At 40.5% G+C, this 26,669-nt stretch overlaps 1 protein-coding gene and 1 long non-coding RNA gene across 8 annotated transcripts in view; both read right to left on the minus strand.

Moving 5' to 3' along the window:
* MACROD2 (mono-ADP ribosylhydrolase 2) overlaps positions 1–26,669 on the minus strand; it is a 1,043,571-nt gene that overhangs the window by 910,163 nt on the left and 106,739 nt on the right. The gene's annotated exons all lie outside the window — the stretch shown is intronic.
* Positions 6,761–26,669, minus strand: part of LOC309528318 — a 66,773-nt gene continuing 46,864 nt past the window's right edge. The window contains exon 3 of the long non-coding RNA XR_014217655.1: positions 6,761–6,828. This is a non-coding gene — a long non-coding RNA (uncharacterized lncRNA). The remainder of the gene's footprint in view (positions 6,829–26,669) is intronic.

Consider the following 26,669-nt stretch of genomic DNA (forward strand, 5'->3'; position numbering starts at 1 on the left):
AAAGGTTGGTGAAGTATATAAATGCATGGCAGAAATCTGCTCATCTGTAAAACTTCAAAGTAATGAAATGCCAAATAGTTTGAATACCAAATTGTCGCAGGCTATATGATGTATCTGACATAAATGATTTTTCATCACAACATTATATGAGATGTTGTGTTTCAGCTGACTATAAGACTGTGACAGTAGGACTTAAGTCACTAAAAATGCATGGCTTCTTAATAATATACAATTTAATAATCCTGTTTTCTTATTTTGTAATTTTACTCCTTTTTATGACAGCTATGATCTGGCCGGCTTACTAGCATGTTTCTTTATGGAAATGTTTGCAAAGTAATATTATGCAGTTGCAGTAAGAATATCTACTGCTGCTTAAAGCAAAATGTAACAAGCATAGGAAAAGGCGAATTCATTCACTGGAGGTAAGACGAAAAGAAGTCAAATCTAATGGTTCCTCCTGTTGTCAACAGAGTTTGCAAACAGCTTTGGGGAACAGGATAGGATTGTTGGCTATAAACTGGCTTGGTTTTTCATAACTATCATAAACTGTTTGCAGATTGTGGCCAAAGCTCACTACAGATCACCGTCCTTATTTGTGTGTACTGTAACATTAAGCCAAGTCACAAACTGGTGCAAGTGAACAAACATGCAGGCTCCTAGAGAGAAGACTGCATCCACTTTGCTCCTCTGTGATGTACTGTGCTATGCCATAGTTTGGCTTAGTGTGTCATCCAAACCTGGGTTCATGGTTTAGCTCTCTCCAGACAAGCCACACGGCAAACCTTGGTTACACTTAGTGATTTGTCTTGAGTGAGGTAAACCATGATTCTGAGTTCATATTGTGTTTCCACAACTAAAGACTAAGGCGTGAATTGGAAATGAAGAGGGATATTTCATGGTGCTGAACCTCTAAAACAAATGGGGGTTCACATAATACTTAGCAACTTTATACGCCAAAGAAAAATATTTTTCTTACACTGAAGGTCCAATCAACGTTATTCCAGCAGCATTGAGATGGCAACAAAAGATCCATGTTCTGACCCCCTTTTCCAATACGTATGAAAGCTAGTCATTTTAAAATCTAGTCATTTTAAAAGTTAGTCATTGTAAAATCTTATCTGCCTCCACATTCATTTAGAAAAATGCTACCACATGTAAAGGCTAGACAATACTCAGCTTCCAGGAATGTACCTACAGTTTGGAAACAGGCCTCGGGCCTCTGCACTTATTCATCCATCATCCTAAATTCTTCCTCTGCTCACCTTGCCACTTATACAATGTAAAGACTGGATTTGAATCTTTTATCTGTCTGTGATTCAACATAGGATTTTCCTAGTTCCGTTCCATAAAACCTACACAAGAGGGGGAATTCGGATGATCTTGCATTCAAATAATTGTGGGATTTTCACAGTCGAGTCATGGTGATACTTTGCATTTATGACGACAGGATAAAGAATGGGAAGAACTGCATCCAACTTCCAGACTCGCAACAGGTACCATACCAGAGGCAACACAGCCCTCATTTTGATTGAGTCCAACCATGTTTATGTGAAGTGCTACAAAACATTTCTTCCTTCCTAAACAAAGCTACTGGAAATTAAGATGCATTGCAGGAACTGTTTTTGATCAAAGCACATTGTAGGCTCTCAGTCCTCTACAAGTGAATGAAAAGACAACCTGTGAAATCTGTGCTGCTAGAGCAAAATAGTTACTTGGGCAACTTAATCTCTTTTAAAGTTTAAACAAGATAAGCAGGATCAGACGCTAAATCAGAGTCTACAAACAATTCAAATCATGAGCAGATACGTAATCTAATTCTGGACTATGTGCCTTCGCTGATTGAAAATCATCTGCACCATGGCTTTACCTTTAGTGAGCAACTTAAACATAATGGGTGCCACATCCCAAGCCTGGCCAATTTTCGTGCTATCATAAACCCGACCCTTAGTAGAGCGGCAGCTTTGCATTAAGAAGATCCCAGGTTCTATCCCTAGCATATCTAGTGCTGGAAATGCTGCCTGCCTGAAATACTGGACAACCACTGCCTATCAATGGAGACAACACTGAGCTAGATGGACTAAGGGTCTCCCTCAGTACAATGCAGCTTCTTATGCTCCTATATATGGCAAGTAAATTACTTTATGTCCGGGCTTCTTGAGATCAAGAAGCAAGCATGACCAGCATTATCATGATTAGAAACTGATATTTTTTAAAAAATATATATCCCATATATTTCGCTCCATATGACGCACTTTTTTGGTTTTTTGCCATATCAGTTTTATTAATTTTCCAATAATGCTTTCCATTACAATCTCTCCTCTTATATTATACAATTTGGCTTTTTAGGGCCATGACTTCCTTCAAACCTTCCTTATGATTTTCTATCTTTCATTTCAAATTTCTGCATTTTCACTACTTAACCATTGCTTTCAAATCAAAAACATCAAAGCATCATATTTTCTTATTCTTCTCTGCAGTGATTTTTATACCTTTCCTTACAAAGCTTCTTGCAATCCTACCAATATGTTTGATTGACTACAATTGTCTTTAAAATAATTTACAAATTTAGTCAGTCCTTGACGAACTTCTGGTCCTGCTGTTCTCAGATTCTTCCTGTCATTTTGGCCAGTTCCGTACACTCCATTAACTTCAATTGCCATTCTTCCTTTGTCAGTAATTCCTTGTTTCCACTTCTGTGCTAATAAAATTCTTGCTGCTTGTTGCATATAGGAAAAGCTTAGTATCTTGTCTGTTAATGGCTGTACGTACAATACCCAGCAGAAAAGCTTCCGGTTTTTTTAATATATGTATATTTCAACATTTTCTTAATTTCATCATATATCATATTTCAAAAGCATTTCACTTTCTTCCATTTCCACCGCCTATGAGAAAGGGTACCTTCAAAAAGTAAGGGGAAATGTCTGTGCGTCTTATGGAGCAAATGTATGGTCCCTGGAGCCGAATCGCCCGAGTGTGGCACGCGCCATTGCCCCACCCTCCCTGGTTGCTGCCAGCCTCCCCTTTCCCCTGAAGCACCGGGAAGGTTTGGGAGCGGCGGGCAGGCTGTGCGATGTTGCCTCACACTCCCGGGCTGCTGTCTTTGAGAGAGGCTTTGCCGATGGCCTCCACTTTCCCCTAATGGCCCGGAGATGTTGACCGGAGGATGGCGAGAAGAGGCAGCTGCCGAGAGAGGGGAGGAAGAGGATGTAGAGGAGGGGGACCGAGAAGCGGGGTGAAGGGAGAGGAGGTAGGTTGCCGCGAGTGGCGAGTCATGGTAGAGGACAAAGGAGAAGCAGCAGCGAAGGGGAGAAATTGCAGATGTTGCCTGAGTTTGGATAAAAAGGACGGAGAGGAGGAGGCTGGAAAAGGGGCCTGTGCTGCTTGGTGGAGAGGGGGAGAAAAAAGTAGGGAGAAGGAAAGCCTTCCAAGCCTCCACGGGAGGAGAGCGATCCTTGAGGATTGGGATGGAAGCTGCGCCCCGCCAACCATATGGCTGGCTGGCGTGCAGCTTCCCTCCCAAGCCTCTGCCGGGATTGCTCTCCTCCCGAGGAAGCTGAGATTCAGAATATTTTTTTCTTGTTTTCCTCCTCTAAAAACTAGGTGCGTCTTATGGAACAAAAAATACAGTAACAAGAAATCAAAGAAACAGACTTATTTTATGTTGTCGTTTTTAAGTTGGACTCTTCTGCACATTGGGAAATCTGCCCCACCTTGTTCTTGTTCATATCAGACTAGTTAGCTAAGCCTCCTACACTAAGCTCCTAGCACTGAGCTTTGCCAACAAACAACAGCTGCTGGGTCCAGAGCAGTGCCAGCTGTTCCTCCCTGACCCTTTGTATCACTCTCTTATCTCATATCACTGGCATAAAAATTATGCCACTTCAGGGGGCATCAGTGAATTTGGGTGAAAGAGGGCAGGTAAATTGATCCTCCAAAAATAGCTACAACAGCAATCTGTGAATATATTCTTAGCATATTTCCTCAAGCTTTCGAAAAAGAGAAATTTATTTTTTTTAAAAAAATAGTTTTTTATTTGCTTTTTTTCCAAGGTCAAAATACATCGTCATTAACACAACAAAAGCAGTTTTACAGAAAAAAGAAGAGATTATAAAAGAAGAAAAAAATTCACTTTTCCAGATCTATTTTCATAATCAACTGGACTTCCCCACATCTTCCATCCCCTGCTTTCTTTACAATGAAAATAAACAGCAAATTGATACCTTGTTTTATGTGTTTTTGTGCTTTCATTTAATTATATAGTCTGTAATTTATATTTTTCAAAGTCCTAACTTAATTTCCACCATTTACAAATCTCAATACTGAAGCATGTTTTTCCCGAAAACTTGACAGATTCTCAACATTCATATAACTTATAATGTTTTTGTAGATAGTCCTTAAATTTTTTCCAGTCCTCTTCCACCGCTTCTTCTCCCAGATCTCGGATTCTGCCGGTCATTTCAGCTAGTTCCATGTAGTCCATCAGCTGTGAATGCCACTCTTCCAGCGTGGGTAGCTCCTGTGCTTTCCAATGTTTGGCTATAAGGATTCTTGCTGCTGTAGTTGCATATAAAAAGAAAACTCTATCTTTCTTTAACACTCTCTGGCCCACAATGCCTAGGAGGAAGGCCTCTGGTTTCTTGTGAAAGGTGTACTTAAACACCTTTTTCAACTCATTATAAATCATTTCCCAGAAAGCCTTCACCCTCGGGCATGTCCACCAGAGGTGAAAAAAGGTACCTTCAGCCTCCTTACATTTCCAACATTTATTGTCAGACAAATGATATATCTTTGCAAGTTTAACTGGGGTTATGTACCACCTGTATACCATTTTCATAATGTTTTCTTTTAGGGCACTACATGCCGTAAATTTCATACCGGTGGTCCATAACCTTTCCCAGTCTTCAGACATAATGTTGTACCCAATGTCTTGTGCCCATTTTATCATAGCTGATTTAACTGTCTCATCTTGAGTATTCCATTTAAGCAAAAAGTTATACATTCTTGAAAGCACTTTAGTCTTAGGTTCAAGTAATTCTGTCTCTAGTTTTGATTTTTCCACCTGGAAACCAATTTTCTTATCCTTTTTAAAAACCTCTAGAATTTGGGCATAATGAAACCAGTCTCGCACCTTTCCCTTCAATTTTTCGAAACTCTGCAACCTCCAAGTATCACCAACTCTTTCTATTAACTCACAATATTTTGCCCAGCCACTCTCCATGTTACGTAGTTTAATGGCCTTGGCCTCCGTCGGTGATAGCCACCTCGGGGTCTTATTTTCAAGTAAGTCCTTGTATTTAGTCCAGACAATGAATAGAGCTTTCCTGACAATATGGTTTTTAAACAATTTATGAGACTTTGCCTTGTCGTACCACAAATAAGCATGCCACCCAAAAGCGTTGCTGTGCCCTTCCAGATCTAGGACATCTGTGTTTTCTAACAGAAACCAATCCTTCATCCAGCAGAAGGATGCAGCTTCATAGTACAATCTTAAGTCCGGCAGGGCAAATCCCCCTCTTTCCTTTGCATCTGTTAATATCTTAAATTTTATTCGGGGCTTTTTGCCCTGCCAGACAAACTTCGCAATATCCTTCTGCCACTTTCCAAAGCATTCCACTCTGTCCACGATCTGGAGGGTTTGAAACAAGAATAACATTCTTGGCAATACATTCATTTTGACTGCTGCAATCCTTCCCGACAAAGAAAGTTTCAATCTTGACCAAATTTCTAAGTCCCTTTTAATTTCAGACCAACATTTTTCATAATTGTCTTTAAACAAATTTAAATTTCTTCCAGTCAAGTTAACCCCCAGGTATTTCACTTTTGTTACCACGTTTAATTCTGTTTCCTTCTGAAACCCATCTACTTCTGAAGAAGTCATATTTTTTGCCAAAACCTTGGTTTTTTGTTTGTTCAGCTTAAATCCCGCCACCCGACCAAATTCAGAAATTAACTCTAAGGCTCTTTTTGTACTGGTTTCTGGCTCCTGTACTGTCAAAACCAAATCATCTGCAAAGGCCTTCAATTTATATTGTTTTTCTCCGACCTGTATTCCTTCCACCTGTTGGTCCTTCCTAATCAAGTTCAGCAGCACCTCCAGGACAGAAATAAATAACAAGGGTGATAGGGGGCATCCCTGTCGTGTCCCTTTTTCAATTTTAATCTCCTCTGTCACCACATTGTTTACTATCAATTTAGCTTTTTGTTCTGAATAAATTGCTTCAATACCATTTTGGTAGAGAGAAATTTAAAAACCTATAGAGGATACATAAGACCTGTTATGAGATGCATTAGCAGAACTTAAATGCATACAGTGGTACCTCGGGTTAAGTACTTAATTCGTTCCTGAGGTCCGTTCTTAACCTGAAAGTGTTCTTAACCTGAAGCACCACTTTAGCTAATGGGGTCTCCTGCTGCCGCCGTCGCGCCACCAGAGCACGATTTCTGTTCTTTTCCTGAAGCAAAGTTCTTAACCTGAAGCACTATTTCTGGGTTAGCGGAGTGTGTAACCTGAAGCGTTTGTAACCTGAAGCGTATGTAACCCGAGGTACCACTGTATCCATAATTTAACAAAAATCTGCTTTTTAGTTACCGGTCAGAATCTTGATAGATTCACTTTAAAAAAACAAAAAAACAAACCTAGACTCTTAAGGAATATACCTGAGTAATATACTTGATTTCAGACAGAAGTCATTCCCAGGAATGTCATATGTTGGGGAACTGAGACCTTTTGCATGCAAAACAGATGCTCTACTTATGCTTGGCGTGCTCTGGTCCATGGGGTCACGAAGAGTCGGACACGACTAAACGACTAAACAACAACAACAACTACTTATGAAGCTATGACCCTTCCCCCTAGGGTTCCCTCTCCTTAAAATGGCACTAGCTGGGTAAGAGCAATAATAATGCTAACACCATTTTTAGAGATAAAATCCTATTATCAAAAATAAGTCAAAATAAGTCAATTTGGAGAGCTGCTCCTGCATGAAATAATTGGTTGATTAATTCCCGGGCATAAGTTTTAGCCATACAAAATATAATGTTGGAGTGAAAAGGGTAAAACTGTGATCAAATCTTCATTTTTGCAAGGCTGCTTTGAAAGGGCTAATAAATATAATCTGATCCAAAAGTTCTTAAAGCGTTACAAAATTTGTTTGGTGCCTATTAAGATTCCAGTTTTATCCACTTTACTGCAGTGTTCCTCAACTTGAGTCCACCAGATGTTTTGGACTACAAATCCTAACCAACCCCAGACAGCATGACCAATGGCTAGAAAAAATGGAAGCTGTGGTCCAAAACATCTGGAAGACACAATTTTGGAGATGGCTGCTCTAAATATATTAGTACAGTAGAGTGTACTATTTGCATATCTATGTCTAAATCAAGGGTGATAAACCTACCTGCCCTATAAAGGAGGACCGCATTCCCTCTCAGAAAACTGTTGAGGGACTGAATTAAGGCAGTGGGTAAGGCCAAAGCATGCACACATATGCAAAGCTGATTCCCACATGCAGATTATTAATATAGCTAGACTCCAGATGTATGTTAATACTGTTTAGGTGTAAGCACATGTCTATTTGTGAGACCACAAAAACATAAAGTGGCATAATTGTTTCTGGGGGGTAACACTTGCAGGTATAATTGTATCTACATCTAATGACTTCCAATTATAATAATTAGATGAAAGATTACATGAAGGTCTGGTAACAGAACTGCTTGTTGCAAATGATGTCAGTTTTATGTACAGTGGTACCTTGGGTTACATATGCTTCGGGTTACATACACTTCAGGTTACAAACTCCACTAACCCAGAAATAGTACCTCAGGTTGAGAACTTTGCTTCAGGATGAGAACAGAAATCGTGCAGTGGCGGCGCAGCGGCAGCGGGAGGCCCCATTAGCTAAAGTGGTGCTTCAGGTTAAGAACAGTTTCAGGTTAAGAACAGACCTCCGGAACGAATTAAATTCGGTGGTACCCAAGGAACCACTGTATTTCCATTTCTTTCTCTGTTGTGGAGGTGAATGACCTTCCACTGTAGCAGAAGGCTACTTTCTTGGACTTCCTAGGCCTAGAACCTTGTTTTGTAAACTATGCAATTAGTATAAAGCCTTAATCTCATGAGGGATAAGAACTGAAGACAAACGTTTATGTCTTGTCTTTCTTTCTTTCTCTTTCTTTCTTTCTTTCTTTCTTTCTTTCTTTCCTGCTGTGCACTGGTTGGGAATTGTTTCATTTGTGGCCTATGGATGTCCATGCAAACATACACAACTGCTACATAATAGCAATCTTACATGAAGGCAAAAAAACCACCCCCTAGAAATTCTGAGATGCTATGTGATTTTAAAAACCTAAAACTGAAACTGAAAGGAAACCTAGGCGAGAACTTGCTCTGAATGGACTGCACTTTACACACCAATTTCCTAGTTCCTGCACGTGATTTCAATCCATAGTGTTATTTTTCCTGAGAAATTTAGCTTCAGATATGGCACTATATCAAATTAAGCTATTGCTTAAGCCTTTGGAACATTCAGTATAATTTTACAAAGTATCTCCCTCCTCCATGCAAAATCTTCCTATTCTTTATCTGTTAGGTCAGTCTGCCAGTCTAATGAATATCTTCCACATTAAATAGTGGAAGTGAACAGCTGGCTTCGCAAATGGTGTAAACAGGAACGGTTTGGATTCTTAGATCACGGACTGCAATTTCTTGAAGATGGACTTCTGGCAAGCAATGGTCTGCACCTCACAACGGTTGGGAGGAATGTTTTTGCCAAAAATCTCAGAAACCTCATCAGGAGGGCTTTAAACTGACTAATGTGGGGGAGGGAGACAGTGCTCCTGAAGGTAGGAGTCTATCAATTGATGAAGATGATCATCCAAATGTCATAGACCAAATGGAGCAAACAGCACGCAGACCTAGTGGTGGGAGGAAAAAATCCTTAAATAAGAGACACGGGGGAATGATTAATGGACTTCAATGTCTGTACACTAATGTGCAAAGCATGGGAAATAAACAAGATGAGCTTGAGCTCTTGGTACAGCAAACTAAATATGACATAATAGGCATCACTGAAACCTGGTGGGATAAGTCCCACGATTAGAATGTAATAATGGAGGGATACAATCTATTTCAGAGAAACAGAACAGACAAGAAAGGAGGAGGAGTGGCGTTATATGTCAGGGATGTGTATACCTGTGAAGAAATCTAAGATTTAGAACCTCAAAGCCAAAGTGAGAGCATTTGGGTCAAAATTAAGGGAGAGAAGAATAACAGAGACCTCACTGTGGGAGTTTACTATAGATCCCAAAGCCAAACGGAGGACATAGATGATGCCTTCCTGGAACAGATGGCCAAGCATGCAAAAGGAAGAGAGATAGTAGTAATGGGGGACTTCAATTACCCGGATATTTGTTGGATGTCAAACTCAGCCAAGAGCATAAAGTCAAACAGATTCCTCACTGGCCTTGCAGACAACTTCATTGTCCAGAAAGTGGGAGAAGCAACAAGAGGAACAGCCATTTTAGATCTGGTCCTAACCAATGTTGATGACCTGGTTAGTGGGGTAGAAGTGGAAGGATCATTAGGCGCGAGTGATCACGCTCTTCTGAAGTTTACTATACAGCGGAAAGGAGCAGCCAAGCATACTAGGACTCAATTTCTTGGCTTTAAGAAAGCCGACTGCATAAAACTTAGGGAAGTGCTGGGTGAGATCCCATGGACAGTAATACTAAAAGGAAAGGGAGTTCATGATGGCTGGGAGTTTGTTAAGAGGAAGATAGTAAAAGCACAACGTCAGGCAATACCAATGAGACGGAAACATGGAAGGTGCCTAAAGAAGCCAGGGTGGCTATCTAAAGAACTTTGAACTGAGTTAAGATTAAAAAAGGATATGTACAAAAAATGGAAAAGGGGGGAAACCACCAAAGAGGAATTCAAACAAATAGCCAGCACATGTAGACACAAAGTCAGAAAAGCTAAAGCACAGAATGAACTCAGGCTTGCTAGAGAGGTTAAAAGCAACAAAAAAGGTTTTTATGGGTATGTCCGTAGCAAAAGGAAGAACAAAGAAACAGTGGGGTCACTCAGAGGAGAAGATGGTGAAATGCAAACAGGGGACACAGAAAGGGCTGAACTCCTCAATGCCTTCTTTGCCTCAGTCTTCTCCGATAAAGAAAACAATGCCCGACCTGAAGAATTTGGAGCAAATGATTCAGCAGAGGAAACACAGCCCAGAATAACTAAGGAGATAGTACAAGAATACTTGGCTAGTTTAGATGTATTCAAGTCTCCAGGGCCAGATGAACTGCATCCAAGAGTATTAAAAGAACTGGCAGATGTGATCTCAGAACCACTGGCAGTCATCTTTGAGAATTACTGGAGAACAGGCGAAGTCCCGGCAGACTGGAGGAAGGCAAATGTTGTCCCTATTTTCAAAAAGGGGAAAAGAGAGGACCCAAATAATTACCGCCCAGTCAGTCTGACATCAATACCAGGCAAGATTCTGGAGCAGATCATTAAGCAAACAGTTTGTGAGCACCTAGAAAGGAATGCTGTGATCACCAATAGTCAGCATGGATTTCTCAACTTCCGGTTTGGATCGCCAGCAGTACGGGAGCGCGGAGAAGTTGCTGTGCGACTTCCCCGAACTGCGCGGGGGTTTTGAGGGGCAACGCAAAGGCACTGCGACCCCAAAACTTCCAGGGGGGCCCCCTGGTAGGAAGTGCTGCCAGCAGCGTCGGAGAGGTCCGAGCCTTTTGGATTCTTCTCTATTCTGGGGAGGATTCTGAAGCAATGGGACCGAGAGACGCATTCCGGTAAGCTCTGCGACCCCGCGCAGCTATGTCTCGAGCCCCCGCTGAAAAGTGGCGACAGACTTCCGAAATTTTTCAGAACTGCTGCCTTTGGAATTGAAAGATAAATGCTGAACTGTAAAAATCAGACAAATAGACCTTAAGGTGCAGTGGATGTTAATGGATTAAGTTAAGGAGCCCGACCTGTATTTCGGGGTTAAGATGGCGCTGGGAAGCTAATCGGAAGAGCGAGACAAAGTAACAAGCTTCACCCGCTGTAGAACAAAGAGAGGGAAGTCCCCGCCAGGGATTCCGCGGGGCAAAGTAAAGTAACTACTAAAAGAAGTGTACAAATGAAAGGAAATTCTAGAGACTTTGTATGAAAAAGTGGACTATCGGAGAGCTGGATAGAAATTTGAAGGGGAAATCGGGAGGAGCGAACGGAGAAACTCTAGAACGCTCCGTAAACTCACATGACGGATTAAAACTACCCCGACCTGCTGTACCTGCATTCTTTTTGGCTCTCCAGCTTCTGTGGCTTCTCAGCTTTTGTAGCCTGTTGCCATACTGTTTAATATTAAAAGGAACACAGTGCGCAAGCCCCTGTGTGGGAGAAGAAACAGCTTGCTTCTATCTGGGGGGTTGTCCGGTTGGACCTACCTGAAACCGATCTCCGCAAAGGACTTAGAGACTGGGAAGGATCTTTTTGCCTCTTTCTTTTTGGATTGAACCTGCGCCGCTGAATTAGCCGCTTTTTTGCCTCTTCTTGTTGAGACTGGGATTAGACCTCTCTTTTTTGAGACTGGGACTAAACTTTTCTTTTTTTTTTTTCCTTTTCTTTTTTTGAGTTTAAACTCCCCCCCCCCTTCTTGGAGAAATCCAAACTTGGCAGAGAAACCCCGAAACTCCAGGAATCTCTGTTTCGGCGTCTGCCCCTTTGTTACCCCCCCTCTCCTCCTGTCCCTCCCCTTCCCCTTCCCATGCCCACCTCCCCTATTTTCAAGCCCTTTGACTGTTGGCTGTATTTAAGGAAATATTAATAGGATAAGAACCCTTGCTTACATATCCAGGCAGCAACACTACACGCGGCTGACCCAGTGAAAATAGGACAAGAACCTATTTTACAGGGGAATGGATTAAGCCAAACAAGTGGCTGAAAACCAAAAGAGAAGCTTTCATATCACCTTCATATCACCTGATTTACTTAGACTGTATTAACTTTTCTATTGCTTTTCTATTGCTTCTCCTTTGGGTCATACCTCCAGCATATCCTAGCATTTCCCCCTTCTTTTATTTTTGGCTTTTTTACACCTTTATTACTCAACGGAAATTCAGTTCTACGTTGACCTAAAAAACATCATTAACATAAATATTGTTTGAATTCAGGGAACAGGTCAACGTAACTGTTTTTGTGATATCTAAAATACCTAAGATTGCATGTCCTGCCGGTGAAATTTTAAAAAACCCTTAAATTAACTCATTGTGAGGGGTGGGTGGCGGGGAGGAGAGGGGGGTGGGCAGATGACGGGGAGAGACGGAAAGAAGGCTGTGGGAACACCAATGGATAGGAGAATTTCAAGGCAAGAGGAAATAAAAGATTTAGATGCATTATGGCTGAAAATAAAAGAGGAATTCAGACAGAATGAGACACGTATAGAAAAAAAGTTAGGAGAGATGCAGGAATCCTTTGATAAAAAGATTGAAGCTGTTACAGGGGAACTCTCAAACAAAATAAAAGATTTAACAGTCAAAACAAAGTCTTTAGAAGAACTAAATAAAAAAATGCAAAAAGATTTGAGAGACCAGAGAAAAGAAGCTGAAAAAACTAAAGAAAATTTTGGAGAATTGAGTAAAACTCAAGAACAGGTGTTAGACAACCTAGCCTTGATGGAGATGAAACAAAAGCAGTTAAACCTAAAATTCAGAGGAATAGGGGAAGAAAGAGAGGAAGACATAAAAGGGAAAATGACTAAAGAACTTGCGACTTGGCTTGTATTGAAAGAAGAAGAGGTTGCGCAAAAAATAGAAAACGCTTTTAGAATAAAAATAAGACCCAAACAAAATAGATTGAAAAAAGTCCCAGGAGATTGCCTAGTGATCTTTAGATCGATAGACATGAGAAATATGATTTTGAGGGAGAGCTACCAGAAGAAATTGGTGATCGATGGAAAACCAATTATTATCCTCAAAGAAATCCCAATTAGACTACTTCGAAAAAGAGAGGGCTACAAACAAATAGTCGGCATTTTAAGGAAAAATGGCATACAACACAGATGGGAATTCCCAGAAGGGATTTCCTTTTTTTACAAAGGGAAAAGATTTAAGATAACTGACAATCAGGAAGTCAGTAAATTTCTACGTAGATATGAAAAGGACCTCGGGGGGGTAGAGGAAAGATATGGGGAGAGGGATGGAGAGAGGGAAGAAAGAAGGGAGGGGTGTCTAGAGGAGAGACTAGAGAGGGAGGGAGGAGCCAGGGGAGGAGGGGACGAGGGGGAGGGGGGGGAGGAGGAGGAGGAGGAAGAGGTCGAAGAACAAACAGAAGACAAAACCACCCGAATCTAAACAGACAAAAACCAAACCGGGAAATTACTGACTCATTAGTAGATAAAAGTGATAATGAACCTTAAAATCGTAACATGGAATGTAAACGGTTTGAACGAAAAAGCTAAAAGGAATAAAATTGCAAATGTGTTGAAAAAGGAAAAACCGGATGTAATCTGTATTCAAGAAACTCATGTAGCTAAAAAGCATAAACATGTCTTAACAAACAAACTCTTGGGCACAGAATTTATAAACTCTACGGAAGAAAAAAAAAAGGGGGTGGTAGTATATGTGAAGGAAAAATGGGAACCAAAAATGATATACAAGGATGAGGAGGGGAGGATACTAGGGGTTCAAATCAATTTCCAGGGAGAAAAGATTAATGTAGTTAATATTTATGCCCCAAATACAAACAAATCTGAGTTTTTCAAGAAATTAGAACAAGTATTATTAGAGTTAGATGACAACAAGACGATTCTATTGGGAGACTTCAACGCGGTGCCGTCACCAGAAAGGGATAGACAAACGGAAAATAGAAAACAAAATCAAGGAAAGTTGCCGAAATCATTCCAAGATTTGGAAGAAAACCTAGACTTAATAGATATATGGAGATACAAACACCCAATAGAAAAGCAGTTCACCTTCTTTTCCGAAGCACATAAAAGCTGGGGCAGAATAGATCAGATCTGGACCTCGAGAGCACTTACCCTAAGAACAATAAATTGCGAAATTCACCCAAGAACATTTTCGGATCATAATATGACAACTTTGGAAATTAAAGGGATAACACAGGGAAGTTTCAGATGGAGATTAAATGAATACCTATTAGAAAATGACGATGTTATTGAAAAGGCCAAAACCACCCTAAAAGAATATTTTAACTTAAATCTAAATACAGGAACAAGCATAGAAGTGGTCTGGGACGCTAGTAAGGCGGTGATAAGAGGTCTATTTATTCAGCAAAACAACTACAAGAAGAAGATAAGACAGCAGAAGAAAGAAGAAATACTTAAGCAGCTAAGAGAGCATGAGAAAAAATTAACAGATCACCCGAAGGATGAACAAAGTATCCGAGCAATAAAAATGTTACAAACACAATATTCAATGCTGACAAGTCAAGAAATTGAATGGAAAATCAAACTAATGAAGCAAAGATACTTTGAGTCAGCGAACAAAATAGGGAAATTTTTGGCCTGGCAATTGAGAAAAAGACAGAAACAGAATATGATAAATAAAATAAAAGTAGAGGAAGATCTGATAGTAGATCCAATTAAAATACAAAAGAAATTTTTGGAATTCTATGAAGAATTATATAAGAAGGGGGAAGAGGACCTAACGCAAATAGAAAGATATCTAAAAAGACACAAAGGAAAGACCATCGGGGAGGAAGAAAGATTTCAACTAAACAAACCCATTAACATAGAAGAGGTTCAAAATGCTATAAAAAAAATGAAAGCAGGAAAAGCTCCAGGCCCAGATGGCCTTTCGGCCAAATATTATAAAGTCTTAGGAAATCAACTATCATCGGTGCTCTGTGATACAATGAACAACATCTTGAGAGGAGGGAAAATACCTGAGTCGTGGAGGGAAGCTTTCATAACATTAATTCCAAAACCGGATGTAGATAAAATGTGTATTAAAAATTACAGGCCAATATCCCTATTGAACAACGATTACAAAATATACGCCGATATTATGGCAAATAGATTAAAAAAGTGCCTATCGAACTTAATTCACAAAGACCAAGCAGGTTTTTTACCAAATAGATTCCTGAAGGACAATGTGAGACACACTATAAACCTAATCGAATATCTGGAAACTAACAACAACATACCAGCGGCCTTGATTTTCATAGATGCCGAAAAGGCGTTCGATAATATCTCGTGGCAGTTTCTACTAAAGACCATGGAAGAAGCCGGGATAGAGGGAGAATTCCTGAGAGGAATACAGGCAATATATTCAAACCAATCTGCCAAACTGGTGATAAATAACAATCTTACAAACACGTTTCAAATTGAAAAAGGAACCAGGCAAGGTTGCCCCCTCTCACCGCTCTTATTCATTACGGTTTTAGAAGTTTTGGCAAATAATATAAGATCAACACCAGAGATCAAAGGGATCAAGATAGGATCAAAAGAGTTCAAACTAAAAGCCTACGCAGATGACTTGATGTTATCCGTAGAAGAACCGCAAGGGAGCATCGAAAAGGCGCTGGAAATATTAGAAGAATATGGCAGATTAGCAGGATTTAAACTGAATAAATCAAAGACCAAAATATTAACAAAGAATTTGAGAAATGATATAAAAGAAAATTTAGAGAGCCAACATGGAATTAAAGTGACTAAAAAAGTAAAATATTTAGGTATTTGGCTTACACCTAAAAATATAAATTTAATTGAAGATAATTATACAACGACCTGGAATAAAATTAAAAAAGATCTGGATGTTTGGAGCAGAGTTAACCTCTCGTGGCTCGGTAGGATGGAGGCGATAAAAATGAACACTCTCCCCAAGATGTTGTTCCTTTTTCAGAATATCCCGATCATTAGAGGGACCAAAATATTTAAAGATTGGCAGAAAGCACTCTCAAGATTTATATGGCAGGGAAAAAGACCAAGGATCAGATACAAACTACTTACAGACCGAAAGGAGAGAGGGGGGATGGCGGTACCCAACCTAAAATTATATTATGAAGCTGCTTGCCTAAGTTGGGTGAAAGATTGGATAACTTTGGAGAACACGGATCTGTTGGAACTTGAAGGTGTAGACAACAGGTGGGGTTGGCACGCATACCTTTGGCTAAATAAAGGAAAAACACATAAGGGTTTTTCAAATCATATCATTAGAGGGCCATTATATGAAGTTTGGGAAAGAAATAAAAAACTGTTAGAACCAAGAACACCCTGGTGGCTGTCCCCAATAGACATCTTATCAGTTAAAAAAACAAATCTGGATGAGAAAAACTTAACATACGAAGATTTATTGACACGCTCCCATGAAAATTGGAAATTAAAACCGTATGAGGAACTGAAAGGAAAGTTGAAGGGTTGGCTACAGTACCATCAGATCAATGCAAGATGGACGGAAGACAAGAAAGTAGGAATGAATGAAAAGAAATCAAAATTCCAAATCGAAATAATTGAAAGCAAATCTAAATTATTATCCAAATTGTATAATATTTTATTGGAAGAGGATACAAAAGATGTAGAAACTAAAGAGGTTATGGTAAAGTGGGCTAGAGACTTGGGACACAACATAGAATACGAGAAATGGTCGAAGCTATGGAATCAGGGAATAAAATTCACAGCAAGTGTGGCAATTAGAGAAAATCTAGAAAAGATGATATACAGATGGTATTTAACACCAGAAAAATTAAATAGGATGTACAAGACCGGTAACAAGGCCTGCTGGAGATGTAAAACAAATGAAGGGAATTTTATACATATGTGGTGGACATGTGAGGAAATAAAAAAATTTTGGAATCAGATATATGATGAACTAAAAAAAATACTTAGACTCACATTTCCCAAGAAACCAGAGGCCTTTTTACTAGGGATGGTTGGAAAAGAAATACCAGAAAAAGACAAAACCCTGTTCCAATACGCAACAGCTGCGGCTAGAATGCTAATCGCCCAAAACTGGAAAAACCCAATTACACCAACGGTGAAGGATTGGCAACTGAAATTATATGATTTTATAGAATTGGCAAGAATGACGCAAAGAATCAGAAATCAAAAAAATACAAAGTTAAAAGAGGATTGGAATAAATTTATGGTATATAGTGAAGGCAACTCTGGTAACACAACAACTGCAGTAGGTTCGATTTAACTCTTCCGATGTTATAAACTAAAAACTAACACCAGCTGTAATATGATTTTATTAAAAATAGAAACCCGAAATCAGGAGGGAGGGAAGTCGATGCAACGTATGTGTTTTTTCTTTTCTTTCACTTTTCTCTCTTTATTTTTCCTTCTTCTGTCTAACTTTTAATGTCTTTTTTTGGTTGTGCTTTTCTTTTTGGTTGTGTATGATGAAGAAAATATAATAAAAAGTATTTAAAAAAAAAAAAATAGTCAGCATGGATTTCTGAAAAATAAGTCATGTCAGACTAACCTGATCTCGTTTTTACAAGCCTGGTAGATGAAGGGAACGCAGTGGATGTAGCCTACCTTGATTTCAGCAAGGCATTTGACAAGGTGCCCCATGGTATTCTTGTAAAGAAGCTGGTAAAATGCGGTCTTGACTATGCTACCACTCAGTGGATTTGTAACTGGCTGACTGACCGAACCCAAAGGGTGCTCATCAATGGTTCCTCTTCATCCTGGAGAAGAGTGACTAGTGGGGTGCCACAGGGTTCTGTCTTGGGCCCGGTCTTATTCAACATCTTTATCAACGACTTGGATGATGGACTCAAGGGCATCCTGATCAAATTTGCAGATGACACCAAACTGGGAGGGGTGGCTAACACCCCAGAGGACAGGATCACACTTCAAAACGACCTTGACAGATTAGAGAACTGGGCCAAAACAAACAAGATGAACTTTAACAGGGAGAAATGTAAAGTATTGCACTTGGGCAAAAAAAATGAGAGGCACAAATACAAGATGGGTGACACCTGGCTTGAAAGCAGTACATGTGAAAAGGATCTAGAAGTCTTGGTTGACCACAAACTTGACAAGAGCCAACAGTGTGACGCGGCAGCTAAAAAAGCCAATGCAATTCTGGGCTGCATCAATAGGAGTATAGCATCTAGATCAAGGGAAGTAATAGTGCCACTGTATTCTGCTCTGGTCAGACCTCACCTGGAGTATTGTGTCCAGTTCTGGGCACCACAGTTCAAGAAGGACACTGACAAACTGGAACGTGTCCAGAGGAGGGCAACCAAAATGGTCAAAGGCCTGGAAACGATGCCTTCTGAGGAACGGCTAAGGGAGCTGGGCATGTTTAGCCTGGAGAAGAGGAGGTTAAGGGGTGATATGATAGCCATGTTCAAATATATAAAAGGATGTCACATAGAGAAGGGAGAAAGGTTGTTTTCTGCTGCTCCAGAGAAGCGGACACAGAGCAATGGATCCAAACTACAAGAAAGAAGATTCCACCTAAACATTAGGAAGAATCTCCTGACAGTAAGAGCTGTTCGACAGTGGAATTTGCTGCCATGGAGTGTGGTGGAGTCTCCTACTTTGGAGGTCTTTAAGCAGAGGCTTGACAACCATATGTCAGGAGTGCTCTGATGGTGTTTCCTGCTTGGCAGGGGGTTGGACTCGATGGCCCTTGTGGTCTATTCCAACTCTATGATTCTATGATACTATCTTAAAGGTGTGACTTTCCTATTTGTGTGTGTGTGTGTGTGTGTGTGTGTGTGTGTAACTGCATTTAACTTTTTTATCTGCTACAGCCACCAAGACATGCACTGATGTTTACTTGACACTTATTCAGAAACTGTAGTTATTTTAATGTTGCTCATGCACAGTGCCTTGGGGCACTTGCTCCACAGACGTTTTAAAAAAGTGAATTCAATTGGTCACAAGGCTTAATTGTTGGGTAATTGTAAAATGTTTTCTGGCCTTGGGCCACTATTTGAGCAGCCCAAACACACTGTAAGACAGAGATAACTTAATGCTTTAAGTATTCATAATAACAAAATATGCCTAGCTGCTCATTTGTACTGTTGTTATACATATTTATCAATGCTTCCCTCAATAACTATGCACAGCTGTATGGTATAAATATAGATGAGATGATTAAGAAAGAAGTCTTACAAATATGTTTTCATTAACTTCTGTAAAGACAGAAGATTCTGCTGATTAAATACAGTTGTATAATTAGTGCCTGTAATGGGAAGCATGCACCTCTGGTCAAAAGTTGAACTGGAGAACTATATGTGCTTTTTCTTTATTTCCCTATAGGTACACAGGATGTGAAGTGCTGAGTAGAAAAAGGGAGCAACAGCATGCAGGGAAAGGTATAGCATTTGAATTGAAAGAAGCCATCGAAGGTGAGCTATCTCATTGTTTCTCATTGCTATCTCATTGTTTCACATGTTGGGGGAAGAAGGAGCTCTGTCTACAAACTATGGGGAGGTGGACATTGTGAGTGACTTGAATCTCCTTTCATTTGTTCGCTCAACTCTTTGGGTGAGAAAAGAGAAAGGTTTTCTTAAAACAGATAAAGGGATCAGTACCACACAAGCTGGGATGGTGCCTGAATCTGGGTAGTCATCTCCCACCATGGCACCAAACAAACAAAACAGATCAGAATCCTTTCTAGGATGACCGTTTTCAGCTAAGATTAAAGTACATCTTAATGAAAGCTATTAACTGCTGGAGTGACAATTCTCTCTCTCCCCCTGTCGCCAACAGACTGTGTAGTTGTACAACACAAAAATCTGAAGTTTAGGAGAAATCCCCATTATACAATTTTAAAACAGAAAGCTAACAAGTGCTGGCAAACAAACATACTCATAGCAGGGGAGGAATAATGAAAGCTCAGCACAACCTAAAAACATAAAAAATGTTTTCATTATGTGCCAGAAAACCAACAAGGATTGAGCCAGCTGGACTGGCTGGAGAAACGAGTGCCAGAAGGCAGCACTTGAAGGGCCTTGTCCTGCCTCTCTATCAATCAATCAATCAATCAATCAATCAACTGAAGTCAAAGGAACATGTGTCAAGGCCTCAGATAACAACTGCAGGGGGTGGACACGTTAAAAGAGGATAAAGTGGTACCTCAAGTAACCAGGTCATAACCATTTAGGGCTTTGTAGGTAATAGCTAACATACTGAATTCACAGTGTCAGGAACCACCAGAGCTGATGGTTCTTAAGAAGTGAAGCAGGATCCTGTGGCATCCAGTGAGTACCCCAGATGGAACTCTGAGGACTCCATACCACCTGAGGTCCAGCCAGAAGGGTGTTTTCCCAGGTGACATCCTATCCAAGGGAGTTCTGATAGCAGGAGGCTTATTTGCAACTATGTCCTGAATGTTTGCATGTCTGATGTCATATGATGTCCAGTGTATGACACCTGGGCACTGTTTACTCAAAATGGCCTTGTGGGTCGCATCAAGAGGGCTGGCAAGCCTATTTAGGCACACAGACCGCAGGTTCCCCACCACTAAACTATGGAACTATTTAACTTTAAACTATATACAATGTAACAAAGCTCTAAGCAATTGAAACTGAAGCTGATTAGAATTCATCAGGAAAAAACTATGTACAGTTGTACTTTTCACATATAGAGATCAACTGAAGCATAAAAACTTGAGAATGTTTTTTGTTTTTTTTAAAGGCAAAAAGTGTTTCTGCAATTAAAGACTGTAAATCAACTGACTGGACCAAGAGGAGCCCAGCAAATCCCTTACTCTGGCAAGCTGCCCACAAAAAAGCTGCAGGTGGTAAGACTGAAAGAAGTCTGTATCCAAACCAGAAACTTAACTGCTCTGAAACCCAATGCCTCAATTATCAAGCTTTATTTTATGGTGACAAAAGTGTAAATGACATGTTATAATGTGAAAAGTAAAATGAATCATTCACAATGAATTGCTTTTCATCTCTTATTGTTCCCTATGCATTATTGTTCCTTAATATTACTTAACAACAGCAGTAGTAATAGTTGCAAATGATTAAAACTGGAATGACATATATTCAAATAATTTAACAAGAAAAGAAAAAAGAAAGGAATTGCACTCTAATACAAAAACATGAGCAATCAAAATAATTGTTTGCCTTGCTGTTCCAGAGGGCAAGGGGATCAATTGTTGTGTCTCGTTTTCCTTTTGTGGACACTTGCAAATTGCATTTCCTTTGTTCCCTAATCTCCCCTGAAGTAGAACAATCCTTGACTAAGATTTGCATTCCAGATCCAGCAAGTCCTCAAACATCCTGGAATTTCAGTTTCTAGGAGAAGAAAGAAGCAAGTCGCACATAACCAGGTTCCATTTACCTCAGTCTTATCTTAGGGAAAGATGGAAGAGTCCCAGGCTCCATACAGCGCATTTGCTGTGTTTACATAAAAATGCACAAACCAGTGCATAAAATTTAATGCTTAATTTTAAAAAAAGTAACACCAAGTGCCTCTTTTTTAAAATAAAAAGTTTAATACTAAATATGAAGCTTATTTTTATATTGCCTTAAAATTGAATCAATCACATCTATTAATCACATTGGCTTGGATCCAGAGACACTGTGAGCAGCATTCACTCATGCTGGTGGAAGGGAACAGAGATTTTCACTAAATCCATAGGCTCCATCCTGTATCTTATTCCAATAATGCACCAAATCTAGCTGAGTGGTCTTAATAGACTGTCCTCTATATCTTGAATGATCCGATCACAGCTTATTGAGATTGAGTTATGCATGATCCTTTCCCTGCACACGCAGCCTCATTGCTTTCCCCTTCATATAAACCACAATTAAATCAGGAAGACTTATGAACAACAATTTTCCATTTCATCTGAAAAAGGAAACTCTGGCTACCAATTTTGGAGTAAGTCAGGATATTACACCACAGTTGAAGCTGGTTTAATATTCCGACTTGTTCCAAAGTTAATAACCATAGCTCCCTAGTATGGGTAAAAAATGGAAACTATGATTAAACAGTGACTAGTTCCTAGTTTGATTTGCTGTGTTCTTCAAAGATTGAGGGCACAAGGAGAAGGGGACGACAGAGGACAAGATGGTTGGACAGTGTTCTCAAAGCTACAAACATGAGTTTGACCAAACTGCGGGAGGCAGTGGAAGACAGGCATGCCTGGCGTTCTCTGGTCCATGGGGTCACGAAGAGTTGGACACGACTAAACAACAACAACAACAACAACAACAACAAAGAATACATGCTATCAGGCCAATTATAGATTACTAAAAATAATATAACAATTTTATCTATTTACAGGTGATGAGTGCCTGGCACTGCCTAGGAATTTGTAGAAACCAAAAAATATTGTGATTTTTAAATGGATAGGGCAATTTGTGAGTTTGGACCTGTCATGCAGGCAAAGTCCCACCAAAGCCACATTTTTGCTTTGTCACAGAATAACAGAATTGAAAAATTGGAAGGGATCCCATGGATCATCTAGTCCATCCCCCTGGAATGCAGGCATCCTGCACACAACCATCCCTGGGTGGGTTCAAACCACCAACCTTCTGGTTACAGCCAGATGCACTGACCCATTGAACCACGGAGACTTATAAATGTAGAATATATTATTGTGGGTAAATAAATGACCACTACAGTGACTTTCCTCCCATGCCAGCTTCAGATCACCTTCTCAGACTCCTGTTTCTCCTTATTGACCTTCCAAAGGAATTGCAAAACACATCTCTTCCACTTGACCACTTGTTCTGGCTAATTTTACTGGTGGGAGGAATCATTCTCTACACAGTATCTTTCACAGCCACCTCAGTGTATTCTGAGGTCGGCAACTGCTGTCCTAGCTCCTCTGACCCATAACTGGTGTCCAATGTGACAGCATGGAATTGATTTTGCAGCTCCAAAGACACAGCGTGGATCCTTACAGTCCTACTTCTGTGTGTCATGTTCCTCCAGAGGTTTGTCTCTTGCAATGGGTAATCTTCCTTCTCTCTAGGGGCACACCATCTATGTTGGTCTTCCAGCACGGTCCATTCAGCTCTGTCAAAAAAAACCTCTGCATCTTGTCCTTGTTGAACTACTCATCAGATAAGAACCATGGACAATGCATTTTGCATTCACAGTTCACAGTTTTCATGTAATGAAATGTTATGAGGCACAGTAGAGGCTGTGGTGTCTTTATAATATATGGTTTATTTATATATACACCACCCGCACCTACAGTGGCAGGATACCCGGCATTCACACCCCAAGAGGTTCTGGATTCTCTCATAGATGCAGCAGTATCATTGCTCTCTGGCTCTCTCTCCAGCCCATTGCTTCCTAACTCCTCTGAGTAACTCCTAATTGCAGTCCCTAAACACTCCCCTAAAAAACTAGCATTGTCTTTTAAACTAAACTCTCAGTTGAGAGAGGGAGGAAGCCCATGCATTGAAAATGAGATTCACCTATGATCCTTTGTATTACCTAAATGGCTTGTCCCCAGACTAACACCTCAAAAGGAAATTATCTGAATTAGCTGTTAGAGGATGTTGATTTCCTAAGATATGTTGTTGTTGTTTAGTCGTGTCCGACTCTTTCTGACCCCATGGACCAGAGCACGCTAGGCACTTCTGTCTTCCACTGCCTCCCGCAGTTTGGTCAAACTCATGCTGGTAGCTTCGCGAACACTGTCCAGCCATCTTGTCCTCTGTCGTCCCCTTCTCCTTGTGCCCTCCATCTTTTCCAACATCTGGGTCTTTTCCAGGGAGTCTTCTCCTTCCAGTGAGCACTCAGGGCTGATTTCCTTCAGAATGGAGAGGTTTGATCTTCTTGCAGTCCATGGGACTCTCAAGAGTCTCCTCCAGCACCATAATTCAAAAGCATCAATTCTTCGGCGATCAGCCTTCTTTACGGTCCAGCTCTCACTTCCATACATCACCACTGGGAAAACCATAGCTTTTACTACACGGACCTTTGTTGGCATGGTGATGTCTCTACTTTTTAAGATGCTGTCTAGGTTTGTCATTGCTTTTCTCCCAAGAAGCAGGCATCTTTTAATTTCGTGGCTGCTGTCACCATCTGCAGTGATCATGGAGCTCAAGAAAGTAAAATCTCTCACTGCCTCCATTTCTTCCCCTTCTATTTGCCAGGAGGTGATGGGACCAGTGGCCACGATCTTCATTTTTTTGATGTTGAGCTTCTATATCCTAAGATATAGAAGTGTTGGATACACAGTTTAGGAAGTTTGCCAGATGTAATTAGCTTTCGACACGTGCTGATTCCAGAGAATTAAAAGCCTCTAACACACAGCTCAAAACACACATGAGTCTAGCTATCACCTCACACAGGTGACTAACCTATCTTAATTAGCTTCTGATGTCCTAAGCCTTAATTAAATTCTAGCACATACAAACTCATAACAATATATAACACTCTAACCCACCTCTGAGTAATCTAAACCATGAGGAACTCTCTTGATAGATGCTTTAAAAAAAAAAGACAGGAGAAAGATTGCATTCACTTTCCTTCTTAGTCTCTACAACAGAAGATTTACACTAAATGAAAAGCAGGAGGATTTAAGCTCTTACATGCCTTCTGGTATTCTTCCTTGGAATGTAATGCTAACCTAACAACATCGACAAGGACAAAAGTTCTAAATTAGTCTAGATCAATAAGAGCATAATTATAGAAAAGTTAACTAGTGCTCTACCAAAACATGGGTGGTTTTCATGAGCTTAAAAACATCTTGACTCCATCTAGCACAGAGGTTTCCAAACTTTTCATGTTGGCGACACACTTTTTGACTTGCATCATTTTGCAACACAGTAATTCAGTTTTACTAGCAAACCTGAGGTTAAACTAACCCCTTTCCAGCCCCAGGAGGAGCATGGGGAGCATTCGCACGACACACCTACACATTGCACAATACACACAGTTTGGAAAGCTCTGGTCTAGTATATACTTCACTTCTCCTTTGACAACACCTCAAGCAAATGCATGAAAAACACTAAAATTTATCAAGAATGCTTTCTTTTTCCATATAGAGTAGTCTCTGTGTGCACTACTTTCTCTTCTTCAAAATCATAAAAAGGATATTTCTACAATATTTTCCACCTAATTCTGTAGAATCTATTTCCATGGGTATTTATGCTGGAGCAGAAAGAAACTATATTCCATTTTCCTCCCTTTCAATGTGCATTTTAGTTTTCCCTTTGCAAACACATCTGTTAAGGCTAAAGGTTCTAACTCAATGATTCAGTACAAAGAACCAATAACAAGGATTAGTTCTTTGGGGAGTGTAAACAGGATTAAATGGTGATTTTTAATGTCTTAGAAACTGCAAAACAACAGGGAAAGGCCAATTGTCCTCCTAAATGAACTGTTGCGATAAGTGCCAGCTGAAATGCTGCACCGAAAAGTAGAACTGCTTGCTCTTTTTTGAATAACATAGGTGCATACTTAACTAGATAATCATCCATTGACTTGAGTGAATAAGGACTGCAACTGTCTGTGGAATTATCAGTCACTTTCTTGCAGCTTAATATATATTAAAACAGAAATCATTTATTTTTTAATATACACCTTGTGTGCTCCCCACTTTCAGTCCCACCATTATCAAAAGGCAGAATTAGTGATTGAAATTTTCATTACACCAATACGGCTATCTGGGTGTTTTTCTCCTACATATTTCTTGCCATCATCTTAGAAGCCATCATCTCATGCCCTGCCTACTAAATATCCTAATTTGGACTATGCTTTGTCAGAGTGGTGAATACACCTTCACAGCTGCTGGTGTGGCCTATTCACCTTTTTGCAAGGACCTGAAGTTGATGCTGAATGTATTTCCTCAGGGTCCTAACTCAGATTCCCAGACTTTCAGCAATAAGGTTCCTATTCTTCCAGCACTCCAACCAAGTCTGAAGTCGGCTGTAGCACTGCAAATCATCTGGCTACTTTCTATGCCAGCACTGCACTGACTTGGGCAGTGTTGGCTTCACCTACCTGATCTGCTTCAACCAAACGTTACTGAAGCAGCATGAAAACTGCCACACTGCAGCAATTCCTATGATGCTGCTGGTAGAATATGAGTTGGGCTTTGGAACATTTATTTTTAAACTCTGTAAACATAGTTCTCTACTATACTGCCCCTCACTTTTCTCCACTGTTGTTCTTTACTTAGCTCCCCTGACTCCAATGTACTTCTATCTTCCATTACACTGCATATTATTTAACCTCCTTATCGAGGTTCAGCCATAAATCAGACTTTATTTCTCTCCCTCCTCCACCCTCACTCTCTCTTTATGGATTTTGAGAGAGTTCCTAATGGATTATTTTCAGCCCACTTATTAAATGTGCAGTTTGCCGCCTATGCTTGATTGGTTATAAAACCAAAATTATAATCGCACGATACCCACAGCACCCAAATTAAACCACATATGGTGTATTTATCCCAGCGGCGTAGCGTGAGTTGTCAGCACCCGGGGCAACGCAAGTAATTTGCGCCCCCTAACCCGGGGCAAGGCAAGTAATTTGCGCCCCAACCCCTAACCTGCGAGTTGCCGCTGGCGCTGCCGCGCAAACAACGCTGCTTGCCCAGAGGAGGAGGGGGGCAGAGAAGCGAGGAAAATGCAACGGCCCAGCAGCTGCAGCGGCGGAGTCGGGGCTGTGAGGAGGGGCTGCCTGGCGCGTCCTCCGCGGCGAGCGCTGAGAGCCGCTGCCTGCCGGGCGCCTTCAGCCCGGACGCGCGCACAGCTCGTCGGTTCCGCG

The sequence above is a fragment of the Podarcis vaucheri genome, assembly GCF_965113315.1.
Source record: "Podarcis vaucheri genome assembly, chromosome: 3".
NCBI lineage: Eukaryota > Metazoa > Chordata > Lepidosauria > Squamata > Lacertidae > Podarcis > Podarcis vaucheri.